The sequence below is a fragment of the Panthera tigris genome, chromosome B1 (genome assembly GCF_018350195.1).
Source record: "Panthera tigris isolate Pti1 chromosome B1, P.tigris_Pti1_mat1.1, whole genome shotgun sequence".
Lineage (NCBI taxonomy): Eukaryota > Metazoa > Chordata > Mammalia > Carnivora > Felidae > Panthera > Panthera tigris.
Window position 1 is genome coordinate 117,531,855 of NC_056663.1, and position 7,878 is coordinate 117,539,732.

A 7,878-nucleotide genomic window follows, 5' to 3' on the forward strand; every position below is an offset into this window, starting at 1 on the left:
TCTCTTTCTTATCTAACTTGTTACTTTCAACTCAAATTCTTACATTAGGGTTCTACTTTTTCCACTCACACTATGACACTTACACAGATCCTGAAGTTCCTTACAGTGATGCCAGGAAGGGAGGGTAGAGGCAGCAGATACAGCAAAAGACAGAAATGACTTCAATGAGGAGGATTAAACATGGCTCAGTCATTAAAGTATGCAATTTTTGATCTCTGGGCTGTGAGCTTGAACCCTATGTTGGGCATAAAGATTTTTTTTAATTAAAAAATAAAATTGGGGTGCCTGGGTGGCTCGGTCAGTTAAGCCTCTAACTCTTGGTTTTGGCTCAGGTCATGATCTCATGGTTTGTGATTTTGAGCCCTGTGTGGGCCTTTGTGCTAAAAGCATAGAGCCTGCTTGGGATTCTGTCTCTCAAGATAAATAAATAATTAAACTTAAAAAATAAATATAATTAAGTAGATGTCAATAAACAAAAGAACAGAGGTAAAGAGTTTGGGTGTCTTAGGAGGAGGAGGAAATGAACAATGTTACAGAGGGTAAGAATAGCATGATATGTGTAAGGAATTTATGTGTAAGAACCTTAGTGCTTTTAGAACTTAGAAAGGAAAAATAAAAAAATGTGTCGGAGAGCCAGGCAAGGGACAGATCATTACTTGTATGTTGGCTCTTGGAAATCTCTTCTTATGCAATGTACTGTCATTGAGGAATGTTGAGTAAGTGCAAAGGTTTTGCCAGAATTCATACTAGAACTTAGAATGGTTTGTATGTCTGCAAGTATGTGTGTGGTGTGAGATTGAGAGAAGTTAATTGATTAATACAAAAATAAATTCATGATCAGAAAAATAGGAGATATTGGTAGAAAATTTATTTTTGATGATGTTATAATATATGGATAATTTCTAGAGGTGCACTCACTGGCTTATAAACCATCTCTGAAAAAGCAGAATTGAAGGTGAGATTTAAATACTAGGGAGACAACTGTGTGAAGATAGAGTCGAGCATACAATCAGTACGGAGGACCTAAGGTGGATTCGGTTTGTCCTGCCTGAAGAATAGAATATTCTGGCTGGGACAGTGGTACAAAGGGAGTAATAAGAGATGGATTTGGAAATAGTAAGAAAAGCTGGGATAATGTAGGGTTTTAGAAACCTACTGTGTTTTATTCTAATGTAATGCCGTGTAAAGTAGAATAAGGGACTCCTATAGGGATCCACATCGTGATCCTTGGAACCTATGAATATGTTACATTACATGGTAGAGAGAATTAAGGTTGCAGGTAGAATTAAGATTTCTAATCAGCCGACCCCAAGATAGGGAGATTATCCTGCATTATCCTGTGTAATCACAAGCATCACTGAAAGTGGAGGAGGAAACAGAATGGAAGAGTCGCAGATATATATGGCTATGAAAGAAAAGCACAAAGAGATGCAGTGATGGCTTTGAAGATAGAGAAATGTGAGTGGCCTCTAAAAGCTAGAAAAGACAAGGAACTGGAGCTCTTTTAGTTTCTCCAGAAAAGGTAGGCCGGCCAACATTTTTATTTTTAGTCCTTGGGGGACTGAGGTTAGATTTCTCACCCAAAACTGTAAAATGATATGTTTTTGTTTTAATACACTCATATTGTGATAATTTCTTATAGCAATATTAGAAAACTTATGCATGAGACAGAGGGGGTCAGCAAACAAGGGGACTGCAATAACTACATATGATTTTAAAACTCTTCGTCATTACTGTGTGGACAGTGGGTTATGGTGGAGGGACAACAAGTGAGGAAGTCAGTTATGAGTTGGCTGCATAATTTAAGTGGAAGATGATGGTAGGTTGAGCACGAGTACAAATGGTAAATATAAAGAGAAGTGAATGGGTTTGGGATATGTTTTGGAATTATAACTCACAGAGCTGTTCATTGGTTGGATTTAGTGAAAGAAAAGTAACTATCAAGGAAAATGTATACACGCACAACTGGCTGGTTGTAACATCACTCAAACAGCTGGAGGAGAGCAGTGCAAAGGCAAGTTGGTGAGGTAAATGAGGAGTTTTGAGACCGTAATGCTATGTTATGTCCCTGAGGTTGTGTCAATAATGTCAGATATGTAAGTTTGAATTTCTGGGGAAAGGTCAGATGTGTAGGTTTAAATTCCGGAATCGTAAGCATGGAGGTGTTCTTTAAAGCCATGGGTCAAGTTGCCTGGGTGGCTCAGGCAGTTAAGCATCTGACTTCAGCTCAGGTCATGATCTCATGGTTCATGAGTTCAACCCCATGTCAGACTCTGTGCTGACAGCTCAGAGCCTGGAGCCTGCTTCAAATTCTGTGTCTCCCTCTCTCTCTGCCCCTACCCAGCTTGTGCTCTGTCTTTCTCTCTCTCTCAAAAGTAAATAAACATTAAAAAATTTTAAAAATAAATAAATCCATGGGTCTAGATTCAGTCATCAAGGGAAGGCATATATATATATATATATATATATATATATATATATATATATATCTCCAGAGAAAAAGAATTGAGAGACACAGCAATGGCACCTTGCAAAAATTAAGGGTAAAAGAGAATACAAGAATATGAAGAACCTAGAAAGAGTGGTCAGGGATATAGGAAGACATCAGAGTTACATGATATTACAGAAGCCAAGCGAACAATGCATTTCTAGAACAGATCTCAGATCTGTTAAATCATTGGATTTGGCAGCATGGACGTAAGTAGAAAACTTGACTAAATCTCAGTGAAGTGTAGCCAATAGTAGCCCAATTGAAGTAAGGTGAGGTTAGATTGAGAGACAAGGAAGTGTAGGCAGTGATTTCATGGTAATCATTTCAATAAATTTTTTTGTAAAGGGAAGCATCAACATGGGGTAGTGGTTAGAGTTAGGTGTTTTCCTTGTCAGCATAATAATTTTCCAATACATTTACACAAAGTGAATGTTTCACACATGACTTTTCTTCCGCCCATCTCATCCTGAAGCACAACCCTTAACTTACTTTCTACTTGAAGTACATTTATCCATTGTTTAGTCATTTGCTTATTTCCTCATTAATTCTCAGTAAATGTTTGTTGAAATCCTATGAAGTAGAAGACACTGAGATGCTATCTGGAGAGGTCAGATCTTGTATGTTTAGATTTGGGGGTCATAAGCATAGAGAAGACATTATAGATATACATGGCACCTGGCATCTAATAATTATAATTTAGTAATTTCTCTTAGATTACAGTTCTTCATATGTTAAAAGTGTAGATTAATTGTCCAAAACCATTGTCATGGACCATTAATAGCTCTATTCAAACTTACCTATGGTCCTTAAAACTATTGCTTTTCAATGGACTATTATTCCACTTTCAACACATACTCTGTATTTTTATATTTCAGTTCTCCATATTTTCCTTAAAAATACTTTTTTGTGTCAGGTCCACTTGTAGAAATAGTCGCCATAGAAATTGAAGACTTATACTCAATATTTTACTTCTTCCAGAAGTCTTCTGAAAAATCCACTATCCAGTGGTGCCTGGGTGGCTCAGCTGGTTAAGTGTAGGACTTCAGCTCAGGTCATGATCTTACAGTTTGTGAGGTTTGAGACCCATGTTGAGCTCTGTGCTGACAGCACAGACCCTGCTTTTGATCCTCTGTCCTCCTTTCTCTCTGCCCCTCCCCAACTCGTGCCCTCTCTCTCTCCTCAAAAATGAGGTAAAACATTTTTTTTTTTAAAAGATTGTTTGGAAATTTCTCCCCAAAATCCACATGTTCTCCTGAAAGGCACAACAGAAAATACCATTAAAAAAAATTAACTATCCAAACATACGGATCTTTTTGCTTTAAAGTATTGTAACAGTTGTCATAAATACTGTATGTACGTATTTACCATAGTGCTTTAATCTGCCTGTGGAAAGGGGCTCTTACTTTACTTTCACTGTGTTCTCAAAAATATCTTTCCAGAGTGCTTAAACTTAGTAACTCTTAATGAATATATGTTGAATAGACATTCTGCAGTGCTTCGTGAAATAATTAGGAGAAAACAACACAAAACTGAGCTAAAATGATTGATTCGGCCCATATTCTAGTTGCTGTATTTACTAGTGGCTACATACAAGCAAATCCCTCCAAATCTAGCTTAATGAAACAAGATCCTACAAATTCTCTAAGGCATTTATTATTGATGTGTTATTCTGTGAATGCTACCTGCTTCTCTTTGGTATTCATTTGATAGAAGAAATAGTGAGTTCATTTCAAAATGAATTCACATAGTCCCATTCAAACCTTCTTTTAACCTCATTACAGTCAAATGGCATGACAGATACTGAATCCTGAACTTAAATTTTGAGAGCTTATGTTAAATAAATGAATGCTTCATCAGCAAAGTCTTTTATCAGTAATTGATTATTTTAGGCACTGAAATACAAAAAGTACTTTTGAAAGTTAGAGAAGAAAATACACTCCCCCCAAATAATTTAAATTGAAATAATTCTGCGTTTCATTTTGGAGAAAATTGTAAAAGATCAGACTTGTCCCATAGGAATTCTAGTACTTCCAGGTTTGGGCTTAAGTTATAAATATCTCAGAAACTGCCTTACTCATGGTGTTTCAAATTATTCCCACTTGTGTCTCTTACTGAAACAAAGATGCATGACTATACCTGTATATAGTGGAGGGAAAAAACGTTCCAACTCTTTGAAAAGGTTACATCTAGTTCAAATTTGGATCTGCCCTTTCCAAGAGCTAAACTAGTTTTTCAACAATTACAAAAAGAAAAGGATTCTATGATACCTTTCCCTATTGTGCGCACTTTATTTCATCTGAAACCGATTTCATAGGTTCTGGGTTTTTGGTGGATCATCCATGCACATATACAAAAGTGTCATTAAGGAAAATGGCAAATATCCCTCCATTTTGGTATCTATCAGAAGTCCAAACCCCATTGTGACATTTTATTAAAATAAAACTTTCTCAGGATTCTGTCACATGATATGGAAACCTAATAGTTCTTATTTTTAAATCCTTAAGCTGTATACCGTATATTGTTATATTGTATATTAAATTCTTTTGTATATTATATATTAATAAGAGCAGGCAGTCAAATAAGAGGATGACAAAAGTCAAATAATGACAGTCACAGTAAAAAAGGAGAAAAATATAGAATTTCCAGATAGTCTCTGGGCACCCAGGTTGCTCAGTCAGTTGAGTGTCCAACTCTTGATTTCATCTCAGGTAATGATCTCACAGTTTTGTGGGTTTGAACCTTATGTCAGACTCTGTGCTGACCAAGCATGGAGCCTGCTTGGAATTCTCCCTCTCTCTCTGTCACCCCTCCCCTGCTCACGTGCTCTCTGTCTCCAAAAAAGGAAATAAACTAAAAAAAAAAAAAAAAGCATTTCCAGATAGTCTCTGAAAGAAAAATCATTACAAAGAAGCATCATTTCATAGCAAATAGGCAATATGTTTGTAGCCTGAACCCCACAGGCACTGTCTCTGAGCTTTTGGCAGTAAATAAAATTGAATCAACAAAAGAAAATTCATCTGCTTTATGAATAGGTTAATAGACCGTGTTAGCAAGATGTCAGAAAAAAAATAAAACGGCTTTATTTTATTTTTTAAACAGTAGAAAATCAAAATTTTAAATATTCAGACTCTATAAATTCTGAACCTCCTGTTTATAGAACTATTTATTATTTTATTTCCTTGATTTACAAAATGAAGCATATTTATTTGCTTCTCACGACTCTTAAAGGTATAACCAATAATTTCAGATGTAAGTGGTCAAAAAATTATATATCTTGGAATGAGGAGTAGAAATCAAACTTCTTCTTTTAAAGTCCAGCCTGAGAGCTATCAGAAGGTATCAGCTACAATCACGTGGCTGGTGGTTGTATAGCAATCAGCAGTTGTCTCATTGTCAATTCCACACAAATAAAATTTTAAGAGCCTAAGTATTATGGAAGATAGTTGAGGAATGAGATGATTTTGAAGACACAGAACAAGCTATGTAGCCTAAAGAAAAAAATTATGCTCCTGATTCACAGATTGATCTGCTGTAGATTCTGGCGTGTCCTTCCAGCAGTGGTTCATACATGCTACAACATAGATAAACCTTGAAAACAAAAGTCCAGAGTTTAGCTAAACTACTCCACGGTATTGCTGCCTCAACATCCATTTTGTGTAACCAAGCAGCCTGCAGGGACCATAAACTGGCACCAACCCCCCAGGCAGCACATACTCTAGATAACAACCCGCAGAGTCACACACAAATGTAAGTTCTTGATGGACAACAGTTCTTTGGCTCCATGGCCTTCCTCTTAGTTGCCCCCTGGAAAGACTTCCCTGGGCCTTGTCAAAACTCCATCTTTTGGTTTGAGCTGATCAATTCAGCCTCAGCCCAAGAACCCCAAAGTACTCTATCTGGACCCCCATAAGGCGTGTACCCCAGGTCCTATTGTTCTGTCTGCACCCTGGTACCTCCTCATGAGGCCTTCCACGTACTTCCTCCAGGACTGAGTGATAAACTTCTGTAGGTCAGCTTTTCTTGTGGTCTGTTGTTGAATCATATTCAGTCATGTTGTGCTCACCATTCAGTACCTATGCTCCACTTAACAAGTATGAATCTGATAGTTTCATAACAACAATGCTAGGTGAAAGAAATTAGTCACAAAAGAGTACATATTGTGTGATTCCACTTATATGAATTGTCTAGAATCGGCAGATCCATACAGACAAATAGTAGGCGAGTAGTTGCCAATGGGGAATGGCAGATGACAGCTAATGAGAATGAAATTTCATTTGGGGAATGAAAACTTTCTAAAAGTAGGTAGTGGTGATGGTAACACAATTCTATGAATATACTAAAAAAGAAAAAAAACTGGGTTGTACACTTAAAAAGATGTGAATTTTATGATATGTAAATTATATCTCAATAAAACTGTTATAAAAATCAGTGTGACAAATTTTGGATATACAGTCAATGATTTAAATATTGTCTTTAATTGGCAAACTAAACTATACTTATTGAATACTATCATTTATTTTAAATACTGTCTACTTTTGTACAGTGTTTTATAGGATTTATAGCACTTTTATATACATTATCTTTCTTAAGGCACAAAAACTCTGTTACTGAATTAATAGTTCTCATTTTATGGAAGAGGACTCTAAGACTTAAAGAAATTGAATGATTTGTCCAGTGTTAAGGGATCTAGTGAGCTACAGATTTAGGACCCTTCTCAGGTCAAGCCTCGCCGTCTTTCCTGACATTACAGATGACTCCTTCAAGATTTACTGAGAGCAACACACGAATGGATAGGAATGAAATGGAGAGTCTGGATTCCAGAGAGGACTGCTTTAGTCATAACTACTCTCTCTAGAGAAAATGTGGATGGCTCAGAGTGGGAAGTCAGTAGCAATTTATTGTTTCATTTCTATGTTCCCAGCACTAACGAAAAAAGAAACCACTGAGTACTGAGGTTATGGTTAGACAGAGGATGCTGTTTTATAAGAACATTGAAAATAGAAATAATTCAGCAAAATTTAGAAGTAAGAACATGAAAATGCCTGAGAAGAAACAGAGAAGAACATTTCTAGAAAAGTTAGTATTATTAGAGATATGAAAAAAGGTTATTTGTGATCATCAAAGATCCTTTTACTTCTCTATAATGTCCATTTGACTAATTCCGGCAAAGGAAGCGTGAACAGAAGTAAAGAGTGTCCTGTCTACACAAAGGAAGTGAACAACCCATGAACCTCCTTCATCTCTCTCTCTTTCCTTCCCATGGTGAACATGGAGCTGTCATACTTCAGATTGCATGACCATACGATGGACTTACATAGACTCACATTAGACCGTGAGGTAAGAGAGAGAAAATGTTTTTTTTTCCTTTAAGCTACCAAAATTGTATG